Source organism: Bactrocera neohumeralis, chromosome 4, assembly GCF_024586455.1.
Source record: "Bactrocera neohumeralis isolate Rockhampton chromosome 4, APGP_CSIRO_Bneo_wtdbg2-racon-allhic-juicebox.fasta_v2, whole genome shotgun sequence".
Lineage (NCBI taxonomy): Eukaryota > Metazoa > Arthropoda > Insecta > Diptera > Tephritidae > Bactrocera > Bactrocera neohumeralis.
In genome coordinates, this window is record NC_065921.1 from 47,230,737 (window position 1) to 47,243,770 (window position 13,034).

General features: G+C 37.0%; 1 pseudogene; it reads left to right on the forward strand.

Moving 5' to 3' along the window:
- Positions 1–249: 249 nt before the first annotated feature.
- LOC126755728 (UDP-glycosyltransferase UGT5-like) lies at positions 250–6,108 on the forward strand (annotated as a pseudogene).
- The last annotated feature ends 6,926 nt before the right edge of the window (positions 6,109–13,034 follow it).

Consider the following 13,034-nt stretch of genomic DNA (forward strand, 5'->3'; position numbering starts at 1 on the left):
GGTTAACTTTTGAGTTTTAACCTTTGCAATATTCATCACATTTTTCTGAGTAACTTTGCGTTGATACTTTGTTGGACTTTGACGCTCTCCCAACAAAAAAACATTGAATATATCAAGCCCAAGTATTCGGATAACGTTATTTGATTAGTTCTTAGCTTAAATTGAAAAGATGGTACAAATTTGGAATGATAAAAAAATCCTTTTTTTCCGCTCTGGCACCATTGTGTGGCGCAAGCGGCTGTAACCGATGGTTCCAAAATACTCGCCGTTTACGCATTTCCAGGTAAGAGTCACTACATGATGCATCGTGTATTGATAAGCGAGCTACTGAAGCACGGACATGAGGTATGTACAGACGAATATGGTATACTATATAACTATATATTTTATGTAAAATTTCAAAGAAAACCTGACATCCTTATTATTTTTAATTTCATTCCTCAGATCACCATGCACACACACTCGAACCAGAAACCGTGGCCGTCAATTACACGGAGATACTCATAGAACCGGTTTATGACTTTTGGTCGGAAAGTAAGTGATAATCACTCTTAATACCACATTATATCTATAAAGTAACTACCCATAACTAACACTAAAATTATGCTTTACTTCCAGTACACAGAGTATTCGGCGGTAAAACGATCTATGACATGCGCAATGAATTGGATCTGTTTCTGAAAATGTCTATGGTTCTGGGCCTCTCAACGACAGAGCATGCGCTAGAACAGCCAAAAATAGAAGCGATCATTAACGCAAAGGAAACACAGGGTGTCTATGATCTCTTGCTGGTCGAACAATTCTATCAGGATGCATTGTTAGCCTTGTCACATGTCTACAATATACCCGTTATAAGCGCGGCCACATTTGCACAACAAACATATGAGCCCTTTAAAGCACAAGTGGTATAACTCCATTTTTTTTTTTTTTTTTTTGAGTTAGCTATGGTACTGTATTGAGGAAAATGTGTTCTATTTAATGCAATAACGTGGTAGCTTCTAGTTCCCATAGCAACCTCATAAAAAGCAGAAATTACTAGTGCAGTGAATGCTGCCGCCTATTCGTTGACAGCACAAGTGGTATAATTGACAAATTCACCGTTCGTGCAGTGAATTTCATGGGAGAAAGACTTATTCTCAGTGTTTTTTTGTAATAATTTCTTTAGATGGACTCAGGTGAAGGTAACGAAAATTAAGCAATTAACTGTTAAGCTAAAATGGCAAAATTTCTTCACTCGTTTGTTGTTGTTGTAAAACCCAATTTGGTGCTTAATCGAAAATGCTAATTCATGTCGTAATGTTTATACTTTCTCAAAAAATTGAACGTAAACTTTGGTTTCAGCCGTTGATGATCCCGGTTCCATAGAGGAAAATGAAGCAGAAATGGGAAGGAGACCAGTAGAGAGTGGTGAAGCAGAGGCAGAAGGAAGAAGAGAGCCCGGAATGGAAAAGGAATGGAAGCGAGAAGAAAGGAAAAGGAAGCGAAATTCGGGAGACTCTTACGTCACTAGAAAAAGAAAGCCAATTCCAGAGAAGCAATTTAGCAATCTCGATTGCAAATGCACCAAAAAGTGTTTTAACAAAATAACAGAAGAAGAACGAAACAAAATATTCGAAGTATTTTGGAAAATAGGGACATTCTCTGCCCAAAATGCATTCATTTGTGGTCTTTTGAAACCAATATTACCGGTACGTCGTCGGCCAACCACCGCTGAGAAGAATCGAACAAGTTCAATTGGTTCTATCATAATGTTGCTGGGGAAACCAAACAGGTTTCCAAGAGGTACTTCTTAGAAACATTGCAAATCTCAAATGGAAGAATGACGCGAGCTTTGGAGAAGGTCAAAATGGGCTATCCTCCAGGGGACGATAAACGGGGTAAGAAGGTGCCTGGTAACAAAACCTCCGATGAGCAAATGGCACAAGTAAGAGCCCATATTTCAGCTTTTCCTTCATACGAATCTCACTACACAAGAAAACACAACCCAAATAGGAAATATTTAGCCGAGAACTTAAATATACGACTTATGTACAATCTGTATAAGGAGCACGTTGAAAGCCAAGGGCTTCAGCCTGTAAGGGTGCATATATATCGAAGAACTTTTAATAACGAGTTCAATCTGCAATCTCACGCCCCACATAAAGACACTTGCGTCAATTGTGATATTTTTTCTAATAAAGTAAAATACTCAACAGATGAAGAAGAAAAGAGACAGCTCAAGCAGGACCATGAACTTCATTTACGGAAGGCAGAACAAGCTCGCGATTCCATGAAGGCGGATGCTGAAAAAAGTGCTAACAATGACAGCTACTATGCATTCTCTTTCGATTTGGAGAAGTCCCTGCCTTTCCCGAAATTGGTGTGTCAACAGGCCTACTACACACGTAATATGTACGTATACAATTTAGGTTGCCATGAACTTTCAACGAAAATGGGGTTCATGTATTGTTGGGACGAAGTAAATGGTTCTAAAGGTTCACAAGAAATTTCATCGTGTTTAATTAAACACATAAAATTTAGATCGACAGCAGCCAAACATGTGGTTATGTATAGCGACACATGCACAGGTCAAAACCGTAACTGGAAAATCGCTATGACGTTGATGAAATATGTCCAAAGTCCAGACAATAATGTAGAAATTATGGACCAAAAGTTCATGCAAAGTGGACATTCATTCCTCCCCAATGACTGTGACTTTGCATCTATGGAAAATTTTGGTAAGTCGCAAGAAATATTTACACCTGACGACTGGTATAGAACTATTGCGTTGTCAAGGAAAAAGAATGCCTTTCATGTGACAGTTATGACGATCAGCAGGAAAAAAAGGACGACCGGTTAATGTTTGCATCATTGATCAGGGTAAGCTGTACACAAGAGCTCGGCCTATTTCAAAAGAAAAAAGGAAAGATATGATGGACTTGCTGCCATACATCCCTCCAGTATACCACAATTATTTCGAGGTTCTTGTTACTAGTGAGACTGCGGAAGATATTGGCCCACTTCAGGAAGAATCTCAAGAAAGTGACGATGAATAAAAAAATATTTGAGAAAACGAAACAGATTTCAAACTAATTATAAGTTAAATGAAATCTTAAAAACATTTACAGCACAAATGGTATAATTAATTTTCGGTACTCGATAAAACAAGAGTTAATGGACAAAAAGTTTCAAAAACATCAATTTAAGTTAAACAAGACCTTTTTCTGAAGTTTTATTGAAAAAAGTAGTCCAAAAGTTCAATATTGATTTTTATATACAACTTTTAGCAAACCCTTTAATATCTCGACAGAAGAAAAAGTGGAGTTATACCACTTGTGCTTTAGGGGGCTCATATATGAGTGAAATCAGTGGCGGATTTGCAGTCCTAGCCGCTCTAGGCCCCAGCCATGTGCCGCCACTTTCTCAGCATCCATCATTATAGACTTAAGACATAATTCATGAATTTACTTTATTCCCACTTTTAATTGATTCAGAAAATTGTTTAACTAAAAGCTAGCGGATAAAGCTAGTTTATAATATTTTCTGAAATTTCAGGGATGATTGGACATTTAAATAAAACATTTAAAAATGGTTTCAGGTTTTGTTTTTAATAAAACAATCCATTCGCAATTCAATTTGCTTAAAAGATCAGCTTCTATGTTAAGTAAAGCAAGATCGTTTAACCTCTGCTGCGTCATTGTTGTGCGTAAATAGTTTTTCACTCTCCGCAAACAAGAAAACGATCTTTCTCCAGTACAGTTACTGGCAGGTGTACACACACACATACGAAGAGCAATATCCACGTTTGGGTAAATGGTTTGAAGACCTTCGGTTCGTAACCATTTCAACAAACTGACTGCACTCTTTCGCTCCTCATTTTTTATGCTGCAGTGAGAACGAAAATGAAGACATTCTTCTGGAAAATCGTCTTCTAAGTCAGTAGAATAAATCATTTGCAATGCCTCGGCCTTATCTTCGACTTCTGAGATGTTTAGATTCGTCAGGTTGGTAATAAAGTAAAATTTATTGTAGAGTAATTTATAAGCATCCCGACGTCTTTTCAGTTCTTCTGACAATGTATCAATTACTACTAAAAAAGTATTTATTCCCAAATTTTCACTGCCATTTTTTTGTTGCATCTCTTCACCTGTATTTGTCTCGCCAGGAAGCAGCTTACGCTTTCGATTGCGTCGAAAACCTTTTTCGTATTCCTGTACGAAGGACAGTTTTTCCGTTTTTTTTCGAAATCATCGAAATTCTCTCTTGTTTCGCCAACAAAATGTATTAAAGCCTCGTACAGTTCTATGACAATGGTAATGTCAATTTCCACACTCTGAAGTTTTTTACTTGTGGCGTTAATGCGATCTAGTAACCATCCCCAAAAAACAGCCAGGAGGGCCGTTTCAAAACGTTCCAGTTTCAAACGAATACCTCTTGCTTCGCATATAACGGTTCTCTTCTGTTGTGTGTCATTTTCGATGGTGACTAGCGGTTTATGGATTTCATTCCAGGATTCGCGTAAGCTTTTGCAGGCGTCTGCACGAGCTTAACTGACACGCGCGTAATATATACGATATATATGTACGATGTACGAAATTATTTTATAAGATTATATAAGCATACGGTTAAGATACTTTGCATTTGATTTATTTCTTGTTAATCTTGTTGTTATCAATGATTTTTTTGGCACGATTTGCCGCCCTTAATATCTGGCCGCCTTAGGCTCGGGCCTACTGGGCCTTACGGCAAATCCGCCACTGAGTGAAATGTTTGGCATTATAATATCGTGGTCATACGTGCCTCATGTCTGTCTACCGCTAACGGAACATATGAGTTTTTTCGAGCGCGTCTATAACACGTACATCGCATTGCGCACGGACTTGGACCGCTAGTTTAGGTATTTTCCGAAAATGGATGTGCTGGTGCAGAAATATTTCGGACACTTGCCGAGTAAGTCTTAGATAAAACTTGAAATAAGCCACAATTCTCACCTACTCTTCTTCTACTTTGCAGTAAAATTCCCCAGCATTTCTGAAATGAATAGAAATCTCTCAGCCATACTGATCAACAACTATATGCCATTGTCGACAGGTGAACCCAGAACAGATAACATGATCAATGTCGGTGGCATGCATATCTACCCAACAAAAGCATTGCCCGCTGATATACAGCAATTCCTGGATGAGGCCTATGGCGCTATCTATTTCAGTTTGGGCAGTCAAGTGCAGAGCAAAGATATGCCCAGGCACGCATGTTCCTCAAAGTGTTCGGTCAGCTGAACCAGCGTGTGCTGTGGAAATATAAAAACGATAGCCTTCCGAATTTATATTCGAATATTATGGTGAAGAATTGGCTGCCACAGAATGAATGAATAAAAATGAATAAAAAAGAATTTAATAGTTTATTTCTTTCAATTTCACAGTATCTTAATCTGAAGAAAGCCGAGACCAATGGTTATGGACTTCCAGAGTGACCAGCTATAGAATAGCTTTTATCAACTGCTGCACAACAGCACTTATCGCGACAATATCAAATGCTTCTCGAGCATTTTCTACGATCGCCCCATGGGTCCACGTGATACCGCGCTCTACTGGATCGATTATGTAATACGTCATAAGGGCGGACGGCATTTATGCGCTGCTGGCTTGGACTTGAAGTGGTACCAATTCTATTTGCTGGACGTGATCGCTTCGGTCGTAGCCGCCATCGCTGTTGGCATTGGAGTTCATGTTCAGATCACGGAGAAAGTGAATTTGTATAATTCTATGAATTATTGTAGATTTAAAAAATTATGTGGAATTATTCTTTTAAATGTATATACGTGTCAATTCGAGCAAAATTAAAATATAAAAATAAATATTGGTACTAAATATATGAATTTGTGAAAGGAAATCCCTTTGAATTATTGAATACTTTAACATGTATACACTTAGTTGAATCATTGCCATGAACAACTGTTATATAATTGGTTTCCACGATAATCGCATTTACAAAACCGGAAGGGATACGAAAACGAACTAAAATTGAATGTCTAAACTTGTATACATTTCTCCAAATTACATTGGAATTTAAAGGTTAGACAAGCATATATTGACAGTCGAGATTGGCCCCAAGAAAGAACTCAACTAAATGTGGCTGGCTAGTCCAATAGTTGAAGAATTGTGTTCCCTCAAGGAAACTCTCCTTTCTATTGTGTCTTAATGTATGTAATGTGAATCCGGTACTTCTTTCTTCGATTGCTTTCGTGTTGGTGATAACTTTAATTAGCAAAGACTGCATTCATTTAATAATTTATAAAATTACATAGATAATGATGAAATGACTTCGATATACATATGCCACCATGAGCTCTATTATCACTGGATGAGACATTTTGATACATTGCCGTAAGACCTTATAGTCTTGCTATTCCGTTCCATCGTTGCGCTGCAATTCGCAGAGAAAGTGGAAAACCGCTTCCGTATTACTTTTATGCTTGCAGCTGCAGCAACTTTTTCTATTTGATTTTTGGTCAAATAATCGTCCTTCGAATGTTGGATTCTGAGCAATTTTTGGTCGTCAGTCAATTTGTGCGGAACAAACCGTGCACACACCTTTTGTAAGTTCAAATGTTCGGTCAAATGCGTTAAATCGATGTTTTGGAGATGTTCAATTCCATTTCCATGAAATTCAATGATGATTTCGGTTGATTTTTGATGAATTCAAGCACAGTTTCGATGGAATTTCCGGTGATTACGGATTTTGATTGGCCCACATGTTGATCGTCATTTTCTTGCATGTCTTCACGACCACTTTGAAAACATTGAAACCACTCGTGCACTCTGCTAAGGGATAGGAAATCATCATCATGATAAACTTTTTTCATTAAGTGAAACGTTTTGGTATAAGTTTTTCCAATTTTAAAACAAAATTAAATGTTGGCTCTTTGTTCGAAGCTCATTTTCGCACCGATAACACAAACTTAACTTAACTTAACTTAAAACGCAATAACTTCACTTCTAATCAATGAAATGTCATTGACACTTAAAACACAATAACTGCATTTCCAATCAGTGAAATGTCATGAAATTCGCACTGGACAATTGATAAAAACAGCAAATTCTTACGCATCAGTCGATATATAGATGGCTCCACCAGGCGGCGCTAGATTCAAAAAGACTCATGTTTACTTTCATGACATTTCATCGATTGGAAGTGAAGTTGTTGCGCTTTAATATATATAATATTGCTTATTGCGTGAAATTAAATTTAATTACAGATAGCACAATCTTTCGGCCTTATGTCTTTTGTATACTTAATTAAATACTAAAACAATCAAGTAAGTTATAATTCTGAGTAATTATCAGAGAAAAATTAAAATTGTATAATAGTTATAATTCCACTTCCTCATTCATCTGAAGACAAGTAAAATTCATTTCATTAGATAAAACTTACTTTTAAAATGAATGTTTAAATACGGGTCCCAAACTCGATGTAGTCATACATACTTATAGCTCTGGTACTCTAAAGTTAGAACTTAGCCATCCCTTACTTGTTTTGTTTTTATTTCACCATCTTTTTCTGCCCATCTTTGTTTGGTGCCTCTCAGTGTCAACAACTTTTTGGCCTGAAGATTTGATGTGATCGTTGACTGCAGCAACCAACAGATTAAAGATAGCAGGGTATAATCGGACACTTAGGCAGCATTAGCATCACAGAATTCATGGTTGTTAAGAAAAGCCCTACTAGCATGAGCGGATTATAGCTAAAATTTTTGCTTGCCCTCCGCACTGCTTAATTCTGATATGACATGCTTTTACTTAAATATATCTGGTAGTGTTGTGTACCCTATTCTATTGTGATGAGAGTTAAATATGAATGCACTTTCCAGCTAATTTTAAAAGCTCGAGAAAATAAGTTGCATTCATAATTTTTTGTAATCAACTGAAAAATTCTTTAGGTTAATTGAATTTTTTAAATGGCATGTATGGTTAAGTAAAGAAAGAGTAAAATAGATAATTATTTATTATGTAAAATTGCTTGAAGCATAATAAAGTTTTATTACTCTTATATTTGGAATTTTATAAGAAATATTTTTTATTTGGCAATTTGTGATTTTTCTGAATTTGGTCACTAACAATAAATCAGTTACAATTCCATTAAGATCTCGGATTAATTTGAATTGAACTTTTTATTCCATTTAAATGTGGATATCACGAAATTTCTTTAAATTATTTGAACCTAAAAAATGTTATTAAGAGTTCTGAAACATTTTTATTAAGTACTAGCTGACCCGGCAAACTTCGCACCGCCTAATTACACAATACTTTTTTAATTTTATTGAAATTTGCTGCTTTTAGATTTTTAGGAATACTAAAGAATTATAGTATAGATGCACAGCAAAGAGACGTTAACATTTCAAGTGACATTTTACCATAGACAATTTTTTTTAGTGCATACTGACGTTTTTTTTTGAGGATGGCCATGGTTAAGAAAAGAAAAAGAACTACATCTGTCATCGAGAAAATAAAGAATTCAAACAACTATAATATATTTATAGTGAAGCTATATATCCCTCAACTCCTTAAAATTCATTGTCCGTTTTGTAAAAAGGGGATGGAACGGCAGAAAAAAAATAATAACTGTCCAGATTGTATTAAATTATTATTAAGATGCGACGAATGCTACAACATAATCGCTGTTACCTTCAGATTTTGTACCAAGTGTGGTAAGAATGTAGAACGAATAATACGCGTGAACAGGGCAAAAGTACAAAAAAATATATTAAAGCAAAAGCTGCTATCTAAACCAAAACACGTTTCTACAATGCCATCTTCATCATCTGAGGAGACATTCTGTGAATTAAATTTATCGACCGAAGACATACAGGACATTCAAGTTATTGAAGACAGCCAAAAGCCCAACATCAAGAATGTTCTGGTAGATATTGATGTTATTAAAGACAGCCAGTAGCTCAACACTGATAATGTTCTGATCGAATCAGATTTGTCCGAGTCGCCTAGTATTTCCTGGTTCCTGGCGAGCCAAGTGGTTCCCAAGTAGATGGAGCCAAGTTGATGGAAATAAAGAGTTACTAATACACGTTGACATTAAAGATCCAAATGCACATATTATATACATATTAAGTCATTTATTTATATTTATACTCTTCATATACAAAAATTTAAAATATTCTTGGATGTGCTCGTTTCTGGACTGTGAACATGATAAACAAATCTTTGCTTAAATTAAATACAACACAGTTATGATCATATCCAGTTAATTAATATAGTGCTTTCTGGTAGACAATATTTTTAGTTTTCTTTTGCGGTGCGTAAATAAATAAGGATGTTGGTTTTCCGACACGCGAACACGCAACGTATAATTGTCCATGTGCGAAACAGGGAAACTCTAAGTTTATTCCGCAAACTTGCAACGATTGGCCTTGCGATTTATTTATGGTCATCTCAAACGCCAGACGCACGGGAAATTGCAACCTCTTAAAATCAAATGGCAAATCCGTTGGAATCATAGGTATTCGTGGGATTAAGACATCCTCTCCTTTGTATTTTCCTTTGATTATTTTAGCTTCGATGATGTTATTCATGAGCTTTTTCACAACCAATCTCGTTCCATTGCAAAGTCGAGGTTGATTAATATTACGCAGCATGACGACAACTGACCCTACTTTTAATTTCAAATTATGTGGTGGTAGTCCAGGCAAGTCCAATGAATTTAAAAATTCTGTAGGATAGTTGACTACGTCATCCTGGTTTGTGGCCGTGTCAACTGATTTGTACGTAAACAACTCTCTTGGAAGGAAATTCTGAATGGTAGCATTGAGATCATCGACATCTTTGTTTTTTGCTGCCAATATTGCTCGTTCACTTAGCCAATCGTGGTTATTATATTGTTGTTTAATGTCCGGAAAAACACCCTGAATAAGCTCCTTTTTCGATTCTGTGAAGTGACAGAAATCTGTGGGAAAAGTCATTAATCCGATCGAGCTGTCAACTGCGACCTTACCATTGCCAATATCCAGCAACTGCTTCGAAAACACAGTCGCAGTTTGATCTTGTTGCAAAAACACTCGCATGTTAGTAGTTAATTGTAGTGTCTTTACGTGCCGTCACAAATTTGATGATTTTAGACATGCGTTTATTTCGTCAGCAACAGTCGATCGAGGAATTACTGGAAGAGTCTGACGAAAATCACCTGACAACAGTATCATAGCTCCACCAAAAATGTTTTGGTTATCACGTAAATCTTTTAACGTCCTATCTAGTGCCTCCAGCGACCTCTTGTGGGCCATTGTGCATTCGTCCCAAATTATCAATTTGCATACTTGGAGAGTCTTCGCCATAGCGCTATTTTTGGCAATGTTGCAAACTGGCGTTTCGTTGATATGCATGTTTAATGGTAATTTTAAGGCTGAATGTGCAGTTCGTCCGCCTTCTAATAAAGTTGCTGCTATTCCAGATGAAGCCAACGCTAGGCATTTTGCGATCGGATCTTTGCTAATAGCAATGAAATTAGGAACGTTTTCCCAGTACCCCCAGGAGAATCAAGAAAGTAAATCCCCCAGACCCACTGTTTACAGCTTGTGTTAAACGATCGTACGCAATCCTTTGTTCTTCGTTCAATTGCGGAACAGTTGTGCGAACTGCTTCGGTCATAGCTTGAGTATCGTACTGGAGTTCTCTTTGCAACTCATGGTTTAATGCATCTTGCATAGCACGATTGGGTGCTGTCAGGCCCAAACACGACAATACTTTATTTGCCATCAACAAACACATATATTCTATTATGATCAATGTGTCATTGTAAATCTCTGCCGTAATTTCCAATGTAGGATTCAAAGTTTCACAACGCACGCGATGCAACACATCCTCAGACATGTCATCCCTATATTTCATCCACAAATCATTCGGATTTGAGGGGAAACATGTCGATATTATAGTTGAGCGCATCATCCCAATGCGAATCGTTTTCAAGCAACCGTAATAATTGACACGCCTCACGGTAAGTCGCACACAGATGTCCATCAACTGTTCGCAATTGTTGAAAAGATGTCGGACCAGGAACATTCACCAATAACAATCTAAGATAATAACATTCATCGTTATTAGGATGTACTGTATATATACGGCCTATAGCATCTGTGGCAAATACATTTTCATATCCTTCAAGTGGTGTTCCTTGTTTACGACGCTGAAAAGACTTTGATGATGCGTTCCATGTGTAGTAGCGCGGCATATCGGCATACAGCAAAGTGCGAGCGAATTGATCAGTTGCACAAATTGAGAAGAAAACTATCAATGTGGTCACAGGTGGACGTGCCGCTCTATCCACAGCTTGTTTGGGTTGAAATACACTCGTTGTCCATTTTCTAAATGAACTGCCAAATGCAATACAGTGGGATGTCTTTCGTGAATTGCAAACGAAAATATGCGACAAATAGCCTCATTGCTGCTTACATAGCGACCCATCTGATAGTGAGACACTTCATCATTTACATATGTACTTTATGGATTTCACAGAGTTACAAAATTCCACGTTGATGTGAGCTTCAATAACAATAAGGGCGAGAACGGCACAATCCAGCGATTGTCTACATGAAAATCTTGTCCTTTTATCTTGACATCTACAGATCGTCCACCGTCTTCAACTGATCGCCGACGATGCAATGGGTAACCATCGATTCCCGAGATGGTTTCAGCAAGCAAGTTTCTCGGGTACCGTTTGGAGCACTTGCCGTCGATCATACAGGGTGAGCTGTTGTTGAAAACTCCGCAAGGTCCATGTATCATGTGTTTAGTTACTATCGTATGCAATTTTGGGTCAACCGTTTCATCAGGAATTTCGGCTGAAATAATGGAATCAATTTCTTCTGGCCTTATTTTGTCAACCAACCAGACTAATATATGAGCATGTGGCAAACCACGCTTTTGCCACTCAACAGAGTACATCCAACAACGTACTTGGCCATACACACGATGCTTTGTAATGAAATTCATTAAAGATTTTAATTTTTGCTTGTAAACTCTGGCTGTGATGTCATGCCTATCAAGTGGTGTTTGGTTGTGTAGCAGTTCTTTTTTTATTTCAATCCATTGTGGGTTACAGGTGAATGTAATAAATAGGTCTGGACGGCCATACTTTCGAACATAAGACATCGCATCTTGAGCGTACTTGTGCATGTGGCGCGGGCTTCCGATGTAAGTGGCCGGTAAAATTGTCATTCTTCCTACATTATTTACATTGCCGTCAGCATTGATTGCATCGCGAAGATGAATGTACTCTTCAGATCGAAGCTGCTGTTGGTTAAGACGGATGTATGTCAATCTTTCAGTCTCAATTTTGACGTACATGTCCACTGCATACTGATGAAAGAGCCGTTGACACATCAAAATGTGATTTACTTCACCTTCACGGATCATGAGTCTGTATGCATAATAATTCATGGCACTGACCGGGAATCAAAGTTATGGAAGTCAATATTCTGGAATTCAAAATTCTGGATAACGAAATTCTAAATTGCAAAATTCTGAATTGCAAAATTCTGAATGGCAAAATTCTGAATGGCAAAATTCTGAATGGCAAAATTCTGAATGGCAAAATTCTGTAATTAGTGATTAAAAATTCGTGTTGATAACAAAAAAAGTGCGCATTTTTAATCATTAATTACAGAATTTTGCCATTCTGTAATCATATGTTTTATTGCCTAGTAAGTAGTTTTTTACAATTGCATGATTGTATTTGTTATTGTTATTTCTTTGTTTGCTGTTGTTCATTTACTTTTTTTTTACTACCATAATGATTTAGTTGACTACATAGCTGACTGACTAAAAATGTGTTACTGCAATTTCATTAATAAAAACGTGCTAAATATTTTTGTGAAATGATGGAAAATATAACTGTGGTGAAGTCCAATAAAGGAAAAGACATGTTACACGTCGACGGCTACTTCTTCTATGTATTTAGAACGAAAAAATAAGAAAACATTTAACTGGACTTGTTCTGAACGAATTAAAAACAAATGTACCGTGCGTATTGTCACACAATTTGATGGCTGT